Below are 23,011 nucleotides of genomic sequence, written 5' to 3'. Positions count from 1 at the left end.
TCCGAAGAGACATAGCGCCTTAGACCGCTCGGCCATGCTACCACACTTAAAGGTAACTCATAGTTTCTCACAGTCTGGAATCTAGAACTAGAATTACAGAAAATGTTGTTGTTGTATTAAAGAAATACGTAAAAATATGTTTTATGTTAAGCATTTTAGATGCTCTTAACATAAGTGAGAAAAGATTTTTTTTAAAAAGAATATTGGTTGCCATGCAATCTAGATGAGAAATGGTTAATTTTTAATTAATTTGCATTTTAGTCGAGTTTACCACTTTGAAACCAATCACTGACAAAACATATTGAGATTTATTAGAGCATTCACATATGGTTAGGGTTAGGTACGTGATACTGGTGCTTGGGTTTCTGGTGGTCATTGCAATATTAGGGACATCTCAATGCTCACAATACTGACACTTGCTAGGCAAGCCTTCTAACTTTCAACATTGAGCTCCTAACTCTAACACTGAACATACCTGCAGCCTATCCTTACAGATAGGACAGAGATAGGACAGATCCTACACATAGGACAGAGTTCCAAAATCAGTCGTTTTACCAGTGTTTGGGATTCTGCTATCAGTTTCCTGACTTGCAGCTTCCCGAATGCCAGGATGCCCAATGCATCCAATTGTAATCACTTCAAGTTAATTTTTATGTCTTTACAGTCTTTAGAAATATTTTTGAAAAGTATCTAGTAAATATGATAAACTTTTTTGAACTCTGTTGTTGAATTGTCCCAGCAACTATCATACACCAGATAGAATTTGAACTTTAAGAGAAAATAACTGATTTTGTTTTTGGAAAATAATTATGGCAGCAGTGGGATTTGAACCCACGCCTCCGAAGAGACTGGAGCCTTAATCCAGCGCCTTAGACCACTCGGCCATGCTACCTCATGGGTGCAGTGTTCATGTGGCTCAAAGATCTGTCAAATGATTTTTTAAATGTGTTTTGTTCACTTTATATGAAGTAACAAAACATATTGAGATTTATTAGAGCATTCACATATGGTTAGGGTTAGGTACGTGATACTGGGGCTTGGGTTTCTGGTGGTCATTGCAATATTAGGGACATCTTAATGCTCACAATACTGACACTTGCTAGGCAAGCCTTCTAACTTTCAACATCGAGCTCCTAACTCTAACACTGAACATACCTGCAGCCTATCCTTAATTCTTTTCCTTCCAATGCCTAACCCCAAAACCTCTTAGTAACTTACCATGACCCTTCCTATCTGCATCATAACCTTAAACATACTCCTATAGTTTCAAACTCTTAACCTCCCTTCTTAGTGCCTAACCATTACCCCACCCCCTGCCATTGAACCATAACATCCCCTACACATAGGACAGAGTTCCAAAATCAGTCGTTTTACCAGTGTTTGGGATTCTGCTATCAGTTTCCTGACTTGCAGCTTCCCGAATGCCAGGATGCCCAATGCATCCAATTGTAATCACTTCAAGTTAATTTTTATGTCTTTACAGTCTTTAGAAATATTTTTGAAAAGTATCTAGTAAATATGATAAACTTTTTTCAACTCTGTTGTTGAATTGTCCCAGCAACTATCATACACCAGATAGAATTTGAACTTTAAGAGAAAATAACTGATTTTGTTTTTGGAAAATAATTATGGCAGCAGTGGGATTTGAACCCACGCCTCCGAAGAGACTGGAGCCTTAATCCAGCGCCTTAGACCGCTCGGCCATGCTACCTCATGGGTGCAGTGTTCATGTGGCTCAAAGATCTGTCAAATGATTTTTTAAATGTGTTTTGTTCACTTTATATGAAGTAACAAAACATATTGAGATTTATTAGAGCATTCACATATGGTTAGGGTTAGGTACGTGATACTGGGGCTTGTGTTTCTGGTGGTCATTGCAATATTAGGGACATCTCAATGCTCACAATTCAGACACTTGCTAGGTAAGCCTTCTAACTTTCAACATCGAGCCCCTAACTCTAACACTGAACATACCTGCAGCCTATCCTTAATTCTTTTTCTTCCATGCCTAACCCCAAAACCTCTTAGTATCTTACCATGACCCTTCCTATCTGCATCATAACCTTAAACATACTACTATAGTTCCAAACTCTTAACCTCCCTTCTTAGTGCCTAACCATTAAACCACCACCTGCCATTGAACCATAACATCCCCTACACATAGGACAGAGTTCCAAAATCAGTCGTTTTACCAGTGTTTGGGATTCTGCTATCAGTTTCCAGACTTGCAGCTTCCCGAATGCCAGGATGCCCAATGCATCCAATTGTAATCACTTCAAGTTAATTTTTATGTCTTTACAGTCTTTAGAAATATTTTTGAAAAGTATCTAGTAAATATGATAAACTTTTTTGAACTCTGTTGTTGAATTGTCCCAGCAACTATCATACACCAGATAGAATTTGAACTTTAAGAGAAAATAACTGATTTTGTTTTTGGAAGATAATTATGGCAGCAGTGGGATTTGAACCCACGCCTCCGAAGAGACCTAGCGCCTTAGACCGCTCGGCCATGCTACCACACTTAAAGGTAACTCATAGTTTCTCACAGTCTGGAATCTAGAACTAGAATTACAGAAAATGTTGTTGTTGTATTAAAGAAATACGTAAAAATATGTTTTATGTTAAGCATTTTAGATGCTCTTAACATAAGTGAGAAAAGATTTTTTTTAAAAAGAATATTGGTTGCCATGCAATCTAGATGAGAAATGGTTAATTTTTAATTAATTTGCATTTTAGTCGAGTTTACCACTTTGAAACCAATCACTGACAAAACATATTGAGATTTATTAGAGCATTCACATATGGTTAGGGTTAGGTACGTGATACTGGGGCTTGTGTTTCTGGTGGTCATTGCAATATTAGGGACATCTCAATGCTCACAATTCAGACACTTGCTAGGTAAGCCTTCTAACTTACAACATCGAGCCCCTAACTCTAACACTGAACATACCTGCAGCCTATCCTTAATTCTTTTTCTTCCATGCCGAACCCCAAAACCTCTTAGTATCTTACCATGACCCTTCCTATCTGCATCATAACCTTAAACATACTACTATAGTTCCAAACTCTTAACCTCCCTTCTTAGTGCCTAACCATTACCCCACCACCTGCCATTGAACCATAACATCCCCTACACATAGGACAGAGTTCCAAAATCAGTCGTTTTACCAGTGTTTGGGATTCTGCTATCAGTTTCCTGACTTGCAGCTTCCCGAATGCCAGGATGCCCAATGCATCCAATTGTAATCACTTCAAGTTAATTTTTATGTCTCTACAGTCTTTAGAAATATTTTTGAAAAGTATCTAGTAAATATGTTGTTGTTGTATTAAAGAAATACGTAAAAATATGTTTTATGTTAAGCATTTTAGTTGCTCTTAACATAAGTGAGAAAAGATTTTTTTTTAAAAAGAATATTGGTTGCCATGCAATCTAGATGAGAAATGTTTAATTTTTAATTAATTTGCATTTTAGTCGAGTTTACCACTTTGAAACCAATCACTGACAAAACATATTGAGATTTATTAGAGCATTCACATATGGTTAGGGTTAGGTACGTGATACTGGTGCTTGGGTTTCTGGTGGTCATTGCAATATTAGGGACATCTCAATGCTCACAATACTGACACTTGCTAGGCAAGCCTTCTAACTTTCAACATCGAGCTCCTAACTCTAACACTGAACATACCTGCAGCCTATCCTTAATTCTTTTCCTTCCAATGCCTAACCCCAAAACCTCTTAGTATCTTACCATGACCCTTCCTATCTGCATTATAACCTTAAACATACTCCTATAGTTTCAAACTCTTAACCTCCCTTCTTAGTGCTTAACCATTACCCCACCACCTGCCATTGAACCATAACATCCCCTACACATAGGACAGAGTTCCAAAATCAGTCGTTTTACCAGTGTTTGGGATTCTGCTATCAGTTTCCTGACTTGCAGCTTCCCGAATGCCAGGATGCCCAATGCATCCAATTGTAATCACTTCAAGTTAATTTTTATGTCTTTACAGTCTTTAGAAATATTTTTGAAAAGTATCTAGTAAATATGATAAACTTTTTTGAACTCTGTTGTTGAATTGTCCCAGCAGATAGAATTTGAACTTTAAGAGAAAATAACTGATTTTGTTTTTGGAAGATAATTATGGCAGCAGTGGGATTTGAACCCACGCCTCCGAAGAGACTGGAGCCTTAATCCAGCGCTTTAGACCGCTCGGCCATGCTACCACACTTAAAGGTAACTCATAGTTCCTCACAGTCTGGAATCTAGAACTAGAATTACAGAAAATGTTGTTGTTGTATTAAAGAAATACGTAAAAATATGTTTTATGTTAAGCATTTTAGATGCTCTTAACATAAGTGAGAAAAGATTTTTTTTAAAAAGAATATTGGTTGCCATGCAATCTAGATGAGAAATGGTTAATTTTTAATTAATTTGCATTTTAGTCGAGTTTACCACTTTGAAACCAATCACTGACAAAACATATTGAGATTTATTAGAGCATTCACATATGGTTAGGGTTAGGTACGTGATACTGGTGCTTGGGTTTCTGGTGGTCATTGCAATATTAGGGACATCTCAATGCTCACAATACTGACACTTGCTAGGCAAGCCTTCTAACTTTCAACATCGAGCTCCTAACTCTAACACTGAACATACCTGCAGCCTATCCTTAATTCTTTTAAAATATTGGTTGCCATGCAATCTAGATGAGAAATGGTTAATTTTTAATTAATTTGCATTTTAGTCGAGTTTACCACTTTGAAACCAATCACTGACAAAACATATTGAGATTTATTAGAGCATTCACATATGGTTAGGGTTAGGTACGTGATACTGGTGCTTGGGTTTCTGGTGGTCATTGCAATATTAGGGACATCTCAATGCTCACAATACTGACACTTGCTAGGCAAGCCTTCTAACTTTCAACATCGAGCTTCTAACTCTAACACTAAACATACCTGCAGCCTATCCTTAATTCTTTTCCTTCCAATGCCTAACCCCAAAACCTCTTAGTATCTTACCATGACCCTTCCTATCAGCATCTGAACTCTGTTGTTGAATTGTCCCAGCAACTAACATACACCAGATATAATTTGAACTTTAAGAGAAAATAACTGATTTTGTTTTTGGAAAATAATTATGGCAGCAGTGGGATTTGAACCCATGCCTCCGAAGAGACTGGAGCCTTAATCCAGCGCCTTAGACCGCTCGGCCATGCTACCTCATAGGTGCAGTGTTCATGTGGCTCAAAGATCTGTCAAATGATTTTTTAAATGTGTTTTGTTCACTTTATATGAAGTAACAAAACATATTGAGATTTATTAGAGCATTCACATATGGTTAGGGTTAGGTACGTGATACTGGGGCTTGTGTTTCTGGTGGTCATTGCAATATTAGGGACATCTCAATGCTCACAATTCAGACACTTGCTAGGTAAGCCTTTTAACTTTCAACATCGAGCCCCTAACTCTAACACTGAACATACCTGCAGCCTATCCTTAATTCTTTTTCTTCCATGCCTAACCCCAAAACCTCTTAGTATCTTACCATGACCCTTCCTATCTGCATTATAACCTTAAACATACTACTATAGTTCCAAACTCTTAACCTCCCTTCTTAGTGCCTAACCATTACCCCACCACCTGCCATTGAACCATAACATCCCCTACACATAGGACAGAGTTCCAAAATCAGTCGTTTTACCAGTGTTTGGGATTCTGCTATCAGTTTCCTGACTTGCAGCTTCCCGAATGCCAGGATGCCCAATGCATCCAATTGTAATCACTTTAAGTTAATTTTTATGTCTCTACAGTCTTTAGAAATATTTTTGAAAAGTATCTAGTAAATATGATAAACTTTTTTGAACTCTGTTGTTGAATTGTCCCAGCAGATAGAATTTGAACTTTAAGAGAAAATAACATTTTGTTTTTGGAAGATAATTATGGCAGCAGTGGGATTTGAACCCACGCCTCCGAAGAGACTGGAGCCTTAATCCAGCGCCTTAGACCGCTCGGCCATGCTACCACACTTAAAGGTAACTCATAGTTCCTCACAGTCTGGAATCTAGAACTAGAATTACAGAAAATGTTGTTGTTGTATTAAAGAAATACGTAAAAATATGTTTTATGTTAAGCATTTTAGATGCTCTTAACATAAGTGAGAAAAGATTTTTTTTAAAAAGAATATTGGTTGCCATGCAATCTAGATGAGAAATGGTTAATTTTTAATTAATTTGCATTTTAGTCGAGTTTACCACTTTGAAACCAATCACTGACAAAACATATTGAGATTTATTAGAGCATTCACATATGGTTAGGGTTAGGTACGTGATACTGGTGCTTGGGTTTCTGGTGGTCATTGCAATATTAGGGACATCTCAATGCTCACAATACTGACACTTGCTAGGCAAGCCTTCTAACTTTCAACATCGAGCTCCTAACTCTAACACTAAACATACCTGCAGCCTATCCTTAATTCTTTTCCTTCCAATGCCTAACCCCAAAACCTCTTAGTATCTTACCATGACCCTTCCTATCAGCATCTTAACCTTAAACATACTCCTATAGTTTCAAACTCTTAACCTCCCTTCTTAGTGCTTAACCATTACCCCACCACCTGCCATTGAACCATAACATCCCCTACACATAGGACAGAGTTCCAAAATCAGTCGTTTTACCAGTGTTTGGGATTCTGCTATCAGTTTCCTGACTTGCAGCTTCCCGAATGCCAGGATGCCCAATGCATCCAATTGTAATCACTTCAAGTTAATTTTTATGTCTTTACAGTCTTTAGAAATATTTTTGAAAAGTATCTAGTAAATATGATAAACTTTTTTGAACTCTGTTGTTGAATTGTCCCAGCAACTATCATACACCAGATATAATTTGAACTTTAAGAGAAAATAACTGATTTTGTTTTTGGAAAATAATTATGGCAGCAGTGGGATTTGAACCCACGCCTCCGAAGAGACTGAAGCCTTAATCCAGCGCCTTAGACCGCTCGGCCATGCTACCTCATAGGTGCAGTGTTCATGTGGCTCAAAGATCTGTCAAATGATTTTTTAAATGTGTTTTGTTCACTTTATATGAAGTAACAAAACATATTGAGATTTATTAGAGCATTCACATATGGTAAGGGTTAGGTACGTGATACTGGGGCTTGTGTTTCTGGTGGTCATTGCAATATTAGGGACATCTCAATGCTCACAATTCAGACACTTGCTAGGTAAGCCTTCTAACTTTCAACATCGAGCCCCTAACTCTAACACTGAACATACCTGCAGCCTATCCTTAATTCTTTTTCTTCCATGCCTAACCTTAAAACCTCTTAGTATCTTACCATGACCCTTCCTATCTGCATCATAACCTTAAACATACTACTATAGTTCCAAACTCTTAACCTCCCTTCTTAGTGCCTAACCATTACCCCACCACCTGCCATTGAACCATAACATCCCCTACACATAGGACAGAGTTCCAAAATCAGTCGTTTTACCAGTGTTTGGGATTCTGCTATCAGTTTCCTGACTTGCAGCTTCCCGAATGCCAGGATGCCCAATGCATCCAATTGTAATCACTTCAAGTTAATTTTTATGTCTTTACAGTCTTTAGAAATATTTTTGAAAAGTATCTAGTAAATATGATAAACTTTTTTGAACTCTGTTGTTGAATTGTCCCAGCAACTATCATACACCAGATAGAATTTGAACTTTAAGAGAAAATAACTGATTTTGTTTTTGGAAAATAATTATGGCAGCAGTGGGATTTGAACCCACGCCTCCGAAGAGACTGGAGCATAAATCCAGCGCCTTAGACCGCTCGGCCACGCTACCACACTTAAAAGTAGCTCATAGTTTCTCACAGTCTGGAATCTAGAACTAGAATTACAGAAAATGTTGTTGTTGTATTAAAGAAATACGTAAAAATATGTTTTATGTTAAGCATTTTAGTTGCTCTTAACATAAGTGAGAAAAGATTTTTTTTTTTAAAAGAATATTGGTTGCCATGCAATCTAGATGAGAAATGGTTAATTTTTAATTAATTTGCATTTTAGCCGAGTTTACCACTTTGAAACCAATCACTGACATTTTCTTTGGAAAATGTATATGGCAGCTTTGGGAAGTTAGCAAAGAAAGAAATTAGCTGTTATAACAATGTGATGATGAACACTTACTTTTTAATTGAATTGCATTCTTGTGGATAGAAAAATGAAAACATCAACCTCTAACAATATATATCAATAATAAATATGGCAGCAGTGGGATTTGAACCCACGCCTCCGAAGAGACTGGAGCCTTAATCCAGCGCCTTAGACCGCTCGGCCATGCTACCTCAGGGGTGCAGTGTTCATGTGGCTCAAAAATCTATCAAATGATTATTTAAATGTGTTTTGTTCACTTTATATGAAGTAACAAAACATATTGAGATTTATTAGAGCATTCACATATGGTTAGGGTTAGGTACGTGATACTGGGGCTTGGGTTTCTGGTGGTCATTGCAATATTAGGGACATCTCAATGCTCACAATACTGACACTTGCTAGGCAAGCCTTCTAACTTTCAACATCGAGCTCCTAACTCTAACACTGAACATACCTGCAGCCTATCCTTAATTCTTTTCCTTCCAATGCCTAACCCCAAAACCTCTTAGTATCTTACCATGACCCTTCCTATCTGCATCATAACCTTAAACATACTCCTATAGTTTCAAACTCTTAACCTCCCTTCTTAGTGCCTAACCATTACCCCACCCCCTGCCATTGAACCATAACATCCCCTACACATAGGACAGAGTTCCAAAATCAGTCGTTTTACCAGTGTTTGGGATTCTGCTATCAGTTTCCTGACTTGCAGCTTCCCGAATGCCAGGATGCCCAATGCATCCAATTGTAATGACTTCAAGTTAATTTTTATGTCTCTACAGTCTTTAGAAATATTTTTGAAAAGTATCTAGTAAATATGATAAACTTTTTTGAACTCTGTTGTTGAATTGTCCCAGCAACTATCATACACCAGATAGAATTTGAACTTTAAGAGAAAATAACTGATTTTGTTTTTGGAAGATAATTATGGCAGCAGTGGGATTTGAACCCACGCCTCCGAAGAGACTGGAGCCTAAATCCAGCGCCTTAGACCGCTCGGCCATGCTACCACACTTAAAGGTAACTCATAGTTTCTCACAGTCTGGAATCTAGAACTAGAATTACAGAAAATGTTGTTGTTGTATTAAAGAAATACGTAAAAATATGTTTTATGTTAAGCATTTTAGATGCTCTTAACATAAGTGAGAAAAGATTTTTTTTAAAAAGAATATTGGTTGCCATGCAATCTAGATGAGAAATGGTTAATTTTTTATTAATTTGCATTTTAGTCGAGTTTACCACTTTGAAACCAATCACTGACAAAACATATTGAGATTTATTAGAGCATTCACATATGGTTAGGGTTAGGTACGTGATACTGGTGCTTGGGTTTCTGGTGGTCATTGCAATATTAGGGACATCTCAATGCTCACAATACTGACACTTGCTAGGCAAGCCTTCTAACTTTCAACATCGAGCTCCTAACTCTAACACTGAACATACCTGCAGCCTATCCTTAATTCTTTTCCTTCCAATGCCTAACCCCAAAACCTCTTAGTATCTTACCATGACCCTTCCTATCAGCATCTTAACCTTAAACATACTCCTATAGTTTCAAACTCTTAACCTCCCTTCTTAGTGCCTAACCATTACCCCACCACCTACCATTGAACCATAACATCCCCTACACATAGGACAGAGTTCCAAAATCAGTCGTTTTACCAGTGTTTGGGATTCTGCTATCAGTTTCCTGACTTGCAGCTTCCCGAATGCCAGGATGCCCAATGCATCCAATTGTAATCACTTCAAATTAATTTTTATGTCTTTACAGTCTTTAGAAATATTTTTGAAAAGTATCTAGTAAATATGATAAACTTTTTTGAACTCTGTTGTTGAATTGTCCCAGCAACTATCATACACCAGATATAATTTGAACTTTAAGAGAAAATAACTGATTTTGTTTTTGGAAAATAATTATGGCAGCAGTGGGATTTGAACCCACGCCTCCAAAGAGACTGGAGCCTTAATCCAGCGCCTTAGACCGCTCGGCCATGCTACCTCATGGGTGCAGTGTTCATGTGGCTCAAAGATCTGTCAAATGATTTTTTAAATGTGTTTTGTTCACTTTATATGAAGTAACAAAACATATTGAGATTTATTAGAGCATTCACACATGGTTAGGGTTAGGTACGTGATACTGGGGCTTGTGTTTCTGCTGGTCATTGCAATATTAGGGACATCTCAATGCTCACAATTCAGACACTTGCTAGGTAAGCCTTCTAACTTTCAACATCGAGCCCCTAACTCTAACACTGAACATACCTGCAGCCTATCCTTAATTCTTTTTCTTCCATGCCTAACCCCAAAACCTCTTAGTATCTTACCATGACCCTTCCTATCTGCATCATAACCTTAAACATACTACTATAGTTTCAAACTCTTAACCTCCCTTCTTAGTGCCTAACCATTACCCCACCCCCTGCCATTGAACCATAACATCCCCTACACATAGGACAGAGTTCCAAAATCAGTCGTTTTACCAGTGTTTGGGATTCTGCTATCAGTTTCCTGACTTGCAGCTTCCCGAATGCCAGGATGCCCAATGCATCCAATTGTAATCACTTCAAGTTAATTTTTATGTCTCTACAGTCTTTAGAAATATTTTTGAAAAGTATCTAGTAAATATGATAAACTTTTTTGAACTCTGTTGTTAAATTGTCCCAGCAACTATCATACACCAGATAGAATTTGAACTTTAAGAGAAAATAACTGATTTTGTTTTTGGAAGATAATTATGGCAGCAGTGGGATTTGAACCCACGCCTCCGAAGAGACTGGAGCCTAAATCCAGCGCCTTAGACCGCTCGGCCATGCTACCACACTTAAAGGTAACTCATAGTTTCTCACAGTCTGGAATCTAGAACTAGAATTACAGAAAATGTTGTTGTTGTATTAAAGAAATACGTAAAAATATGTTTTATGTTAAGCATTTTAGATGCTCTTAACATAAGTGAGAAAAGATTTTTTTTAAAAAGAATATTGGTTGCCATGCAATCTAGATGAGAAATGGTTAATTTTTAATTAATTTGCATTTTAGTCGAGTTTACCACTTTGAAACCAATCACTGACAAAACATATTGAGATTTATTAGAGCATTCACATATGGTTAGGGTTAGGTACGTGATACTGGTGCTTGGGTTTCTGGTGGTCATTGCAATATTAGGGACATCTCAATGCTCACAATAATGACACTTGCTAGGCAAGCCTTCTAACTTTCAACATCGAGCTCCTAACTCTAACACTGAACATATCTGCAGCCTATCCTTAATTCTTTTCCTTCCAATGCCTAACCCCAAAACCTCTTAGTATCTTACCATGACCCTTCCTATCAGCATCTTAACCTTAAACATACTCCTATAGTTTCAAACTCTTAACCTCCCTTCTTAGTGCCTAACCATTACCCCACCACCTGCCATTGAACCATAACATCCCCTACACATAGAACAGAGTTCCAAAATCAGTCGTTTTACCAGTGTTTGGGATTCTGCTATCAGTTTCCTGACTTGCAGCTTCCCGAATGCCAGGATGCCCAATGCATCCAATTGTAATCACTTCAAGTTAATTTTTATGTCTTTACAGTCTTTAGAAATATTTTTGAAAAGTAGCTAGTAAATATGATAAACTTTTTTGAACTCTGTTGTTGAATTGTCCCAGCAACTATCATACACCAGATAGAATTTGAACTTTAAGAGAAAATAACTGATTTTGTTTTTGGAAAATAATTATGGCAGCAGTGGGATTTGAACCCACGCCTCCGAAGAGACTGGAGCCTTAATCCAGCGCCTTAGACCGCTCGGCCATGCTACCACACTTAAAAGTAGCTCATAGTTTCTCACAGTCTGGAATCTAGAACTAGAATTACAGAAAATGTTGTTGTTGTATTAAAGAAATACGTAAAAATATGTTTTATGTTAAGCATTTTAGTTGCTCTTAACATAAGTGAGAAAAGATTTTTTTTTTAAAAAGAATATTGGTTGCCATGCAATCTAGATGAGAAATGGTTAATTTTTAATTATTTTGCATTTTAGCCGAGTTTACCACTTTGAAACCAATCACTGACATTTTCTTTGGAAAATGTATATGGCAGCTTTGGGAAGTTAGCAAAGAAAGAAATTAGCTGTTATAACAATGTGATGATGAACACTTACTTTTTAATTGAATTGCATTCTTGTGGATAGAAAAATGAAAACATCAACCTCTAACAATATATATCAATAATAAATATGGCAGCAGTGGGATTTGAACCCACGCCTCCGTAGAGACTGGAGCCTTAATTCAGCGCCTTAGACCGCTCGGCCATGCTACCTCAGGGGTGCAGTGTTCATGTGGCTCAAAAATCTATCAAATGATTATTTAAATGTGTTTTGTTCACTTTATATGAAGTAACAAAACATATTGAGATTTATTAGAGCATTCACATATGGTTAGGGTTAGGTACGTGATACTGGGGCTTGGGTTTCTGGTGGTCATTGCAATATTAGGGACATCTCAATGCTCACAATACTGACACTTGCTAGGCAAGCCTTCTAACTTTCAACATCGAGCTCCTAACTCTAACACTGAACATACCTGCAGCCTATCCTTAATTCTTTTCCTTCCAATGCCTAACCCCAAAACTTTTAGTATATTACCATGACCCTTCCTATCAGCATCATAACCTTAAACATACTCCTATAGTTTCAAACTCTTAACCTCCCTTCTTAGTGCCTAACCATTACCCCACCCCCTGCCATTGAACCATAACATCCCCTACACATAGGACAGAGTTCCAAAATCAGTCGTTTTACCAGTGTTTGGGATTCTGCTATCAGTTTCCTGACTTGCAGCTTCCCGAATGCCAGGATGCCCAATGCATCCAATTGTAATCACTTCAAGTTAATTTTTATGTCTCTACAGTCTTTAGAAATATTTTTGAAAAGTATCTAGTAAATATGATAAACTTTTTTGAACTGTGTTGTTGAATTGTCCCAGCAACTATCATACACCAGATAGAATTTGAACTTTAAGAGAAAATAACTGATTTTGTTTTTTGAAGATAATTATGGCAGCAGTGGGATTTGAACCCACGCCTCCGAAGAGACTGGAGCCTAAATCCAGCGCCTTAGACCGCTCGGCCATGCTACCACACTTAAAGGTAACTCATAGTTTCTCACAGTCTGGAATCTAGAACTAGAATTACAGAAAATGTTGTTGTTGTATTAAAGAAATACGTAAAAATATGTTTTATGTTAAGCATTTTAGATGCTCTTAACATAAGTGAGAAAAGATTTTTTTTAAAAAGAATATTGGTTGCCATGCAATCTAGATGAGAAATGGTTAATTTTTAATTAATTTGCATTTTAGTCGAGTTTACCACTTTGAAACCAATCACTGACATTTTCTTTGGAAAATTTATATGGCAGCTTTGGGAAGTTAGCAAAGAAAGAAATTAGCTGTTATAACAATGTGATGATGAACACTTACTTTTTAATTGAATTGCATTCTTGTGGATAGAACAATGAAAACATCAACCTCTAACAATATATATCAATAATAAATATGGCAGCAGTGGGATTTGAACCCACGCCTCCGAAGAGACTGGAGCCTTAATCCAGCACCTTAGACCGCTCGGCCATGCTACCTCATGTGTGCAGTGCTCATGTGGCTCAAAGATCTATCAAATGATTATTTAAATGTGTTTTGTTCAATTTATATGAAGTAACAAAACATATTGAGATTTATTAGAGCATTCACATATGGTTAGGGTTAGGTACGTGATACTGGTGTTTGGATTTCTGGTGGTCATTGCAATATTAGGGACATCTCAATGCTCACAATACTGACACTTGCTAGGCAAGCCTTCTAACTTTCAACATCGAGCTCCAAACTCTAACACTGAACATACCTGCAGCCTATCCTTAATTCTTTTCCTTCCAATGCCTAACCCCAAAACCTCTTAGTATCTTACCATGACCCTTCATATCTGCATCATAACCTTAAACATACTCCTATAGTTTCAAACTCTTAACCTCCTTTTTTAGTGCCTAACCATTACTCCACCCCCTGCCATTGAACCATAACATCCCCTACACATAGGACAGAGTTCCAAAATCAATCGTTTTACCAGTGTTTGGGATTCTGCTATCAGTTTCCTAACTTGCAGCTTCCCGAATGCCAGGATGCCCAATGCATCCAATTGTAATCACTTCAAGTGAATTTTTATGTCTCTACAGTCTTTAGAAATATTTTTGAAAAGTATCTAGTAAATATGATCAACTTTTTTGAACTCTGTTGTTGAATTGTCCCAGCAACTATCATACACCAGATAGAATTTGAACTTTAAGAGAAAATAACTGATTTTGTTTTTGGAAAATAATTATGGCATCAGTGGGATTTGAACCCACGCCTTCAAAGAGACTGGAGCCTAAATCCAGCGCTTTAGACCACTCGGCCATGCTACCACACTTAAAAGTAACTCACAGTTTCTCATAGTCTGGAATCTAGAACTAGAATTACAGAAAATGTTGTTGTTTTATTAAAGACATACGTAAAAATATGTTTTATGTTAAGCATTTTAGATGCTCTTAACATAAGTGAGAAAAGATTTTTTTTTAAAAGAATATTGGTTGCCATGCAATCTAGATGAGAAATGGTTAATTTTTAATTAATTTGCATTTTAGTCGAGTTTACCACTTTGAAACCAATCACTGACATTTTCTTTGGAAAATTTATATGGCAGCTTTGGGAAGTTAGCAAAGAAAGAAATTAGCTGTTATAACAATGTGATGATGAACACTTACTTTTTAATTGAATTGCATTCTTGTGGATAGAACAATGAAAACATCAACCTATAACAATATATATATCAATAATAAATATGGCAGCAGTGGGATTTGAACCCACGCCTCCGAAGAGACTGGAGCCTTAATCCAGCGCCTTAGACCGCTCAGCCATGCTACCTCATGGGTGCAGTGTTCATGTGGCTCAAAAATCTATCAAATGATTATTTAAATGTGTTTTGTTCACTTTATATGAAGTAACAAAACATATTGAGATTTATTAGAGCATTCACATATGGTTAGGGTTAGGTACGTGATACTGGGGCTTGTGTTTCTGGTGGTCATTGCAATATTAGGGACATCTCAATGCTCACAATTCAGACACTTGCTAGGTAAGCCTTCTAACTTTCAACATCGAGCCCCTAACTCAAACACTGAACATACCTGCAGCATATCCTTAATTCTTTTTCTTCCACGCCTAACCCCAAAACCTCTTAGTATCTTACCATGACCCTTCCTATCTGCATCATAACCTTAAACATACTACTATAGTTCCAAACTCTTAACCTCCCTTCTTAGTGCCTAACCATTACCCCACCACCTGCCATTGAACCATAACATCCCCTACACATAGGACAGAGTTCCAAAATCAGTCGTTTTACCAGTGTTTGGGATTCTGCTATCAGTTTCCTGACTTGCAGCTTCCCGAATGCCAGAATGCCCAATGCATCCAATTGTAATCACTTCAAGTTAATTTTTATGTCTCTACAGTCTTTAGAAATATTTTTGAAAAGTATCTAGTAAATATGATAACCTTTTTTGAACTCTGTTGTTGAATTGTCCCAGCAACTATCATACACCAGATAGAATTTGAACTTTAAGAGAAAATAACTGATTTTGTTTTTGGAAGATAATTATGGCAGCAGAGGGATTTGAACCCACGCCTCCGAAGAGACTGTAGACTGTATCCAGCGCCTTAGACCGCTCGGCCGTGCTACCACACTTAAAGGTAACTCACAGTTTCTCACAGTCTGGAATCTAGAACTAGAATTACAGAAAATGTTGTTGTTGTATTAAAGAAATACGTAAAAATATGTTTTATGTTAAGCATTTTAGATGCTCTTAACATAAGTGAGAAAAGATTTTTTTTAAAAAGAATATTGGTTGCCATGCAATCTAGATGAGAAATGGTTAATTTTTAATTAATTTGCATTTTAGTCGAGTTTACCACTTTGAAACCAATCACTGACATTTTCTTTGAAAAATTTATATGGCAGCTTTGGGAAGTTAGCAAAGAAAGAAATTAGCTGTTATAACAATGTGATGATGAACACTTACTTTTTAATTGAATTGCATTCTTGTGGATAGAACAATGAAAACATCAACCTATAACAATATATATATCAATAATAAATATGGCAGCAGTGGGATTTGAACCCACGCCTCCGAAGAGACTGGAGCCTTAATCCAGCGCCTTAGACCGCTCGGCCATGCTACCTCATGGGTGCAGTGTTCATGTGGCTCAAAAATCTATCAAATGATTATTTAAATGTGTTTTGTTCACTTTATATGAAGTAACAAAACATATTGAGATTTATTAGAGCATTCACATATGGTTAGGGTTAGGTACGTGATACTGGTGCTTGGGTTTCTGGTGGTCATTGCAATATTAGGGACATCTCAATGCTCACAATACTGACACTTGCTAGGCAAGCCTTCTAACTTTCAACATCGAGCTCCTAACTCTAACACTGAACATACCTGCAGCCTATCCTTAATTCTTTTCCTTCCAATGCCTAACCCCAAAACCTCTAAGTATCTTACCATGACCCTTCCTATCTGCATCATAACCTTAAACATACTACTATAGTTCCAAACTCTTAACCTCCCTTCTTAGTGCCTAACCATTACCCCACCACCTGCCATTGAACCATAACATCCCCTACACATAGGACAGAGTTCCAAAATCAGTCGTTTTACCAGTGTTTGGGATTCTGCTATCAGTTTCCTGACTTGCAGCTTCCCGAATGCCAGAATGCCCAATGCATCCAATTGTAATCACTTCAAGTTAATTTTTATGTCTCTACAGTCTTTAGAAATAATTTTGAAAAGTATCTAGTAAATATGATAACCTTTTTTGAACTCTGTTGTTGAATTGTCCCAGCAACTATCATACACCAGATAGAATTTGAACTTTAAGAGAAAATAACTGATTTTCTTTTTGGAAGATAATTATGGCAGCAGTGGGATTTGAACCCACGCCTCCGAAGAGACTGGAGCCTAAATCCAGCGCCTTAGACCGCTCGGCCATGCTACCACACTTAAAGGTAACTCACAGTTTCTCACAGTCTGGAATCTAGAACTAGAATTACAGAAAATGTTGTTGTTGTATTAAAGAAATACGTAAAAATATGTTTTATGTTAAGCATTTTAGATGCTCTTAACATAAGTGAGAAAAGATTTTTTTTAAAAAGAATATTGGTTGCCATGCAATCTAGATGAGAAATGGTTAATTTTTAATTAATTTGCATTTTAGTCGAGTTTACCACTTTGAAACCAATCACTGACATTTTCTTTGGAAAATTTATATGGCAGCTTTGGGAAGTTAGCAAAGAAAGAAATTAGCTGTTATAACAATGTGATGATGAACACTTACTTTTTAATTGAATTGCATTCTTGTGGATAGAACAATGAAAACATCAACCTCTAACAATATATATATCAATAATAAATATGGCAGCAGTGGGATTTGAACCCACGCCTCCGAAGAGACTGGAGCCTTAATCCAGCGCCTTAGACCGCTCGGCCATGCTACCTCATGGGTGCAGTCTTCATGTGGCTCAAAAATCTATCAAATGATTATTTAAATGTGTTTTGTTCACTTTATATGAAGTAACAAAACATATTGAGATTTATTAGAGCATTCACATATGGTTAGGGTTAGGTACGTGATACTGGTGCTTGTGGTGGTCATTGCAATATTAGGGACATCTCAATGCTCACAATACTGACACTTGCTAGGCAAGCCTTCTAACTTTCAACAACGAGCTCCTAACTCTAACACTGAACATACCTGCAGCCTATCCTTAATTCTTTTCCTTCCAATGCCTAACCCCAAAACCTCTTAGTATCTTACCATGACCCTTCCTATCTGCATCATAACCTTAAACATACTCCTATAGTTTCAAACTCTTAACCTCCCTTCTTAGTGCCTAACCATTACCCCACCCCCTGCCATTGAACCATAACATCCCCTACACATAGGACAGAGTTCCAAAAGTAGTCTTTTTACCAGTGTTTGGGATTCTGCTATCAGTTTCCTGACTTGCAGCTTCCCGAATGCCAGAATGCCCAATGCATCCAATTGTAATCACTTCAAGTTAATTTTTATGTCTCTACAGTCTTTAGAAATATTTTTGAAAAGTATCTAGTAAATATGATAACCTTTTTTGAACTCTGTTGTTGAATTGTCCCGGCAACTATCATACACCAAATAGAATTTGAACTTTAAGAGAAAATAACTGATTTTTTTTTTTTGAAAATAATTATGGCAGCAGTAGGATTTGAACCCACGCCTCCGAAGAGACTGGAGCCTAAATCCAGCGCCTTAGACCGCTCGGCCATGCTACCTCATGGGTGCAGTGTTCATGTGGCTCAAAGATCTATCAAATGATTATTTAAATGTGTTTTGTTCACTTTATATGAAGTAACAAAACATATTGTGATTTATTAGAGCATTCACATATGGTTAGGGTTAGGTACGTGATACTGGGGCTTGTGTTTCTGGTGGTCATTGCAATATTAGGGACATCTCAATGCTCACAATTCAGACACTTGCTAGGTAAGCCTTCTAACTTTCAAAATCGAGCTCCTAACTCTAACACTGAACATACCTGCAGCCTATCCTTAATTCTTTTTCTTCCATGCCTAACCCCAAAACCTCTTAGTATCTTACCATGACCCTTCCTATCTGCATCATAACCTTAAACATACTACTATAGTTCCAAACTCTTAACCTCCCTTCTTAGTGCCTAACCATTACCCCACCACCTGCCATTGAACCATAACATCCCCTACACATAGGACAGAGTTCCAAAATCAGTCGTTTTACCAGTGTTTGGGATTCTGCTATCAGTTTCCTGACTTGCAGCTTCCCGAATGCCAGGATGCCCAATGCATCCAATTGTAATCACTTCAAGTTAATTTTTATGTCTCTACAGTCTTTAGAAATATTTTTGAAAAGTATCTAGTAAATATGATAAACTTTTTTGAACTCTGTTGTTGAAATGTCCCAGCAACTATCATACACCAGATAGAATTTGAACTTTAAGAGAAAATAACTGATTTTGTTTTTGGAAGATAATTATGGCAGCAGTGGGATTTGAACCCACGCCTCCGAAGAGACTGGAGCCTAAATCCAGCGCCTTAGACCGCTCGGCCATGCTACCACACTTAAAAGTAACTCACAGTTTCTCACAGTCTGGAATCTAGAACTAGAATTACAGAAAATGTTTTTGTTGTATTAAAGAAATACGTAAAAATATGTTTTATGTTAAGCATTTTAGATGCTCTTAACATAAGTGAGAAAAGATTTTTTTTAAAAAGAATATTGGTTGCCATGCAATCTAGATGAGAAATGGTTAATTTTTAATTAATTTGCATTTTAGTCGAGTTTACCACTTTGAAACCAATCACTGACATTTTCTTTGGAAAATTTATATGGCAGCTTTGGGAAGTTAGCAAAGAAAGAAATTAGCTGTTATAACAATGTGATGATGAACACTTACTTTTTAATTGAATTGCATTCTTGTGGATAGAACAATGAAAACATCAACCTCTAACAATATATATATCAATAATAAATATGGCAGCAGTGGGATTTGAACCCACGCCTCCGAAGAGACTGGAGCCTTTATCCAGCGCCTTAGACCGCTCGGCCATGCTACCTCATGGGTGCAGTGTTCATGTGGCTCAAAGATCTATCAAATGATTATTTAAATGTGTTTTGTTCACTTTATATGAAGTAACAAAAAATATTGAGATTTATTAGAGCATTCACATATGGTTAGGGTTAGGTACGTGATACTGGGGCTTGTGTTTCTGGTGGTCATTGCAATATTAGGGACATCTCAATGCTCACAATTCAGACACTTGCTAGGTAAGCCTTCTAACTTTCAACATTGAGCCCCTAACTCTAACACTGAACATACCTGCAGCCTATCCTTAATTCTTTTTCTTCCATGCCTAACCCCAAAACCTCTTAGTATCTTACCATGACCCTTCCTATCTGCATCATAACCTTAAACATACTACTATAATTCCAAACTCTTAACCTCCCTTCTTAGTGCCTAACCATTACCCCACCACCTGCCATTGAACCATAACATCCCCTACACATAGGACAGAGTTCCAAAATCAGTCGTTTTACCAGTGTTTGGGATTCTGCTATCAGTTTCCTGACTTGCAGCTTCCCGAATGCCAGGATGCCCAATGCATCCAATTGTAATCACTTCAAGTTAATTTTTATGTCTCTACAGTCTTTAGAAATATTTTTGAAAAGTATCTAGTAAATATGATAAACTTTTTTGAACTCTGTTGTTGAATTGTCCCAGCAACTATCATACACCAGATAGAATTTGAACTTTAAGAGAAAATAACTGATTTTGTTTTTTGAAGATAATTATGGCAGCATGATTTGAACCCACGCCTCCGAAGAGACTGGAGCCTAAATCCAGCGCCTTAGACCGCTCGGCCATGCTACCACACTTAAAGGTAACTCATAGTTTCTCACAGTCTGGAATCTAGAACTAGAATTACAGAAAATGTTGTTGTTGTATTAAAGAAATACGGAAAAATTATGTTTTATGTTAAGCATTTTAGATGCTCTTAACATAAGTGAGAAAAGATTTTTTTTAAAAAGAATATTGGTTGCCATGCAATCTAGATGAGAAATGGTTAATTTTTAATTAATTTGCATTTTAGTCGAGTTTACCACTTTGAAACCAATCACTGACATTTTCTTTGGAAAATTTATATGGCAGCTTTGGGAAGTTAGCAAAGAAAGAAATTAGCTGTTATAACAATGTGATGATGAACACTTACTTTTTAATTGAATTGCATTCTTGTGGATAGAACAATGAAAACATCAACCTCTAACAATATATATATCAATAATAAATATGGCAGCAGTGGGATTTGAACCCACGCCTCCGAAGAGACTGGAGCCTTAATCCAGCGCCTTAGACCGCTCGGCCATGCTACCTCATGGGTGCAGTCTTCATGTGGCATAAAAATCTATCAAATGATTATTTAAATGTGTTTTGTTCACTTTATATGAAGTAACAAAACATATTGAGATTTATTAGAGCATTCACATATGGTTAGGGTTAGGTACGTGATACTGGTGCTTGTGGTGGTCATTGCAATATTAGGGACATCTCAATGCTCACAATACTGACACTTGCTAGGCAAGCCTTCTAACTTTCAACAACGAGCTCCTAACTCTAACACTGAACATACCTGCAGCCTATCCTTAATTCTTTTCCTTCCAATGCCTAACCCCAAAACCTCTTAGTATCTTACCATGACCCTTCCTATCTGCATCATAACCTTAAACATACTCCTATAGTTTCAAACTCTTAACCTCCCTTCTTAGTGCCTAACCATTACCCCACCCCCTGCCATTGAACCATAACATCCCCTACACATAGGACAGAGTTCCAAAAGTAGTCTTTTTACCAGTGTTTGGGATTCTGCTATCAGTTTCCTGACTTGCAGCTTCCCGAATGCCAGAATGCCCAATGCATCTAATTGTAATCACTTCAAGTTAATTTTTATGTCTCTACAGTCTTTAGAAATATTTTTTAAAAGTATCTAGTAAATATGATAACCTTTTTTGAACTCTGTTGTTGAATTGTCCCGGCAACTATCATACACCAAATAGAATTTGAACTTTAAGAGAAAATAACTGATTTTTTTTTTTGGAAAATAATTATGGCAGCAGTAGGATTTGAACCCACGCCTCCGAAGAGACTGGAGCCTAAATCCAGCGCCTTAGACCGCTCGGCCATGCTACCTCATGGGTGCAGTGTTCATGTGGCTCAAAGATCTATCAAATGATTATTTAAATGTGTTTTGTTCACTTTATATGAAGTAACAAAACATATTGTGATTTATTAGAGCATTCACATATGGTTAGGGTTAGGTACGTGATACTGGGGCTTGTGTTTCTGGTGGTCATTGCAATATTAGGGACATCTCAATGCTCACAATTCAGACACTTGCTAGGTAAGCCTTCTAACTTTCAAAATCGAGCCCCTAACTCTAACACTGAACATACCTGCAGCCTATCCTTAATTCTTTTTCTTCCATGCCTAACCCTAAAACCTCTTAGTATCTTACCATGACCCTTCCTATCTGCATCATAACCTTAAACATACTACTATAGTTCCAAACTCTTAACCTCCCTTCTTAGTGCCTAACCATTACCCCACCACCTGCCATTGAACCATAACATCCCCTACACATAGGACAGAGTTCCAAAATCAGTCGTTTTACCAGTGTTTGGGATTCTGCTATCAGTTTCCTGACTTGCAGCTTCCCGAATGCCAGGATGCCCAATGCATCCAATTGTAATCACTTCAAGTTAATTTTTATGTCTCTACAGTCTTTAGAAATATTTTTGAAAAGTATCTAGTAAATATGATAAACTTTTTTGAACTCTGTTGTTGAAATGTCCCAGCAACTATCATACACCAGATAGAATTTGAACTTTAAGAGAAAATAACTGATTTTGTTTTTGGAAGATAATTATGGCAGCAGTGGGATTTGAACCCACGCCTCCGGAGAGACTGGAGCCTAAATCCAGCGCCTTAGACCGCTCGGCCATGCTACCACACTTAAAAGTAACTCACAGTTTCTCACAGTCTGGAATCTAGAACTAGAATTACAGAAAATGTTTTTGTTGTATTAAAGAAATACGTAAAAATATGTTTTATGTTAAGCATTTTAGATGCTCTTAACATAAGTGAGAAAAGATTTTTTTTAAAAAGAATATTGGTTGCCATGCAATCTAGATGAGAAATGGTTAATTTTTAATTAATTTGCATTT

General features: G+C 37.1%; 21 non-coding genes across 21 annotated transcripts; all 21 read right to left on the bottom strand.

The window, feature by feature from the left end:
• Positions 1-810: 810 nt before the first annotated feature.
• TRNAL-AAG (transfer RNA leucine (anticodon AAG)) lies at positions 811-892 on the bottom strand. The gene has a single exon. It is a non-coding gene; the product is annotated as a tRNA-Leu (tRNA).
• A 737-nt stretch (positions 893-1,629) lies between these two features.
• TRNAL-AAG (transfer RNA leucine (anticodon AAG)) lies at positions 1,630-1,711 on the bottom strand. The gene has a single exon. It is a non-coding gene; the product is annotated as a tRNA-Leu (tRNA).
• Positions 1,712-5,947: 4,236 nt separating this feature from the next.
• Positions 5,948-6,029, bottom strand: TRNAL-AAG (transfer RNA leucine (anticodon AAG)). The gene has a single exon. It is a non-coding gene; the product is annotated as a tRNA-Leu (tRNA).
• Positions 6,030-6,936: 907 nt separating this feature from the next.
• On the bottom strand, positions 6,937-7,018 carry TRNAL-AAG (transfer RNA leucine (anticodon AAG)). The gene has a single exon. It is a non-coding gene; the product is annotated as a tRNA-Leu (tRNA).
• Positions 7,019-7,754: 736 nt separating this feature from the next.
• TRNAI-UAU (transfer RNA isoleucine (anticodon UAU)) lies at positions 7,755-7,836 on the bottom strand. Its single transcript has one exon. It is a non-coding gene; the product is annotated as a tRNA-Ile (tRNA).
• Positions 7,837-8,253: 417 nt separating this feature from the next.
• Positions 8,254-8,335, bottom strand: TRNAL-AAG (transfer RNA leucine (anticodon AAG)). Its single transcript has one exon. It is a non-coding gene; the product is annotated as a tRNA-Leu (tRNA).
• Positions 8,336-9,072: 737 nt separating this feature from the next.
• TRNAL-UAG (transfer RNA leucine (anticodon UAG)) lies at positions 9,073-9,154 on the bottom strand. The gene has a single exon. It is a non-coding gene; the product is annotated as a tRNA-Leu (tRNA).
• A 907-nt stretch (positions 9,155-10,061) lies between these two features.
• Positions 10,062-10,143, bottom strand: TRNAL-AAG (transfer RNA leucine (anticodon AAG)). Its single transcript has one exon. It is a non-coding gene; the product is annotated as a tRNA-Leu (tRNA).
• A 736-nt stretch (positions 10,144-10,879) lies between these two features.
• TRNAL-UAG (transfer RNA leucine (anticodon UAG)) lies at positions 10,880-10,961 on the bottom strand. Its single transcript has one exon. It is a non-coding gene; the product is annotated as a tRNA-Leu (tRNA).
• Positions 10,962-11,868: 907 nt separating this feature from the next.
• On the bottom strand, positions 11,869-11,950 carry TRNAL-AAG (transfer RNA leucine (anticodon AAG)). Its single transcript has one exon. It is a non-coding gene; the product is annotated as a tRNA-Leu (tRNA).
• Positions 11,951-13,185: 1,235 nt separating this feature from the next.
• On the bottom strand, positions 13,186-13,267 carry TRNAL-UAG (transfer RNA leucine (anticodon UAG)). The gene has a single exon. It is a non-coding gene; the product is annotated as a tRNA-Leu (tRNA).
• A 415-nt stretch (positions 13,268-13,682) lies between these two features.
• On the bottom strand, positions 13,683-13,764 carry TRNAL-AAG (transfer RNA leucine (anticodon AAG)). The gene has a single exon. It is a non-coding gene; the product is annotated as a tRNA-Leu (tRNA).
• A 1,236-nt stretch (positions 13,765-15,000) lies between these two features.
• Positions 15,001-15,082, bottom strand: TRNAL-AAG (transfer RNA leucine (anticodon AAG)). The gene has a single exon. It is a non-coding gene; the product is annotated as a tRNA-Leu (tRNA).
• Positions 15,083-16,317: 1,235 nt separating this feature from the next.
• Positions 16,318-16,399, bottom strand: TRNAL-AAG (transfer RNA leucine (anticodon AAG)). The gene has a single exon. It is a non-coding gene; the product is annotated as a tRNA-Leu (tRNA).
• Positions 16,400-17,136: 737 nt separating this feature from the next.
• On the bottom strand, positions 17,137-17,218 carry TRNAL-UAG (transfer RNA leucine (anticodon UAG)). Its single transcript has one exon. It is a non-coding gene; the product is annotated as a tRNA-Leu (tRNA).
• A 417-nt stretch (positions 17,219-17,635) lies between these two features.
• On the bottom strand, positions 17,636-17,717 carry TRNAL-AAG (transfer RNA leucine (anticodon AAG)). Its single transcript has one exon. It is a non-coding gene; the product is annotated as a tRNA-Leu (tRNA).
• Positions 17,718-18,449: 732 nt separating this feature from the next.
• TRNAL-UAG (transfer RNA leucine (anticodon UAG)) lies at positions 18,450-18,531 on the bottom strand. Its single transcript has one exon. It is a non-coding gene; the product is annotated as a tRNA-Leu (tRNA).
• Positions 18,532-19,267: 736 nt separating this feature from the next.
• Positions 19,268-19,349, bottom strand: TRNAL-UAG (transfer RNA leucine (anticodon UAG)). Its single transcript has one exon. It is a non-coding gene; the product is annotated as a tRNA-Leu (tRNA).
• Positions 19,350-21,081: 1,732 nt separating this feature from the next.
• On the bottom strand, positions 21,082-21,163 carry TRNAL-AAG (transfer RNA leucine (anticodon AAG)). The gene has a single exon. It is a non-coding gene; the product is annotated as a tRNA-Leu (tRNA).
• Positions 21,164-21,895: 732 nt separating this feature from the next.
• Positions 21,896-21,977, bottom strand: TRNAL-UAG (transfer RNA leucine (anticodon UAG)). Its single transcript has one exon. It is a non-coding gene; the product is annotated as a tRNA-Leu (tRNA).
• Positions 21,978-22,713: 736 nt separating this feature from the next.
• Positions 22,714-22,795, bottom strand: TRNAL-UAG (transfer RNA leucine (anticodon UAG)). Its single transcript has one exon. It is a non-coding gene; the product is annotated as a tRNA-Leu (tRNA).
• Between the last annotated feature and the right edge of the window lie 216 nt (positions 22,796-23,011).

This window comes from Crinia signifera, chromosome 6, assembly GCF_055691185.1.
Source record: "Crinia signifera chromosome 6, ASM5569118v1, whole genome shotgun sequence".
NCBI classification, from domain to species: Eukaryota; Metazoa; Chordata; class Amphibia; order Anura; family Myobatrachidae; genus Crinia; species Crinia signifera.
Note: the sequence above shows the minus strand (reverse complement) of the source record. Positions and strands in the feature narration are given on the sequence as shown.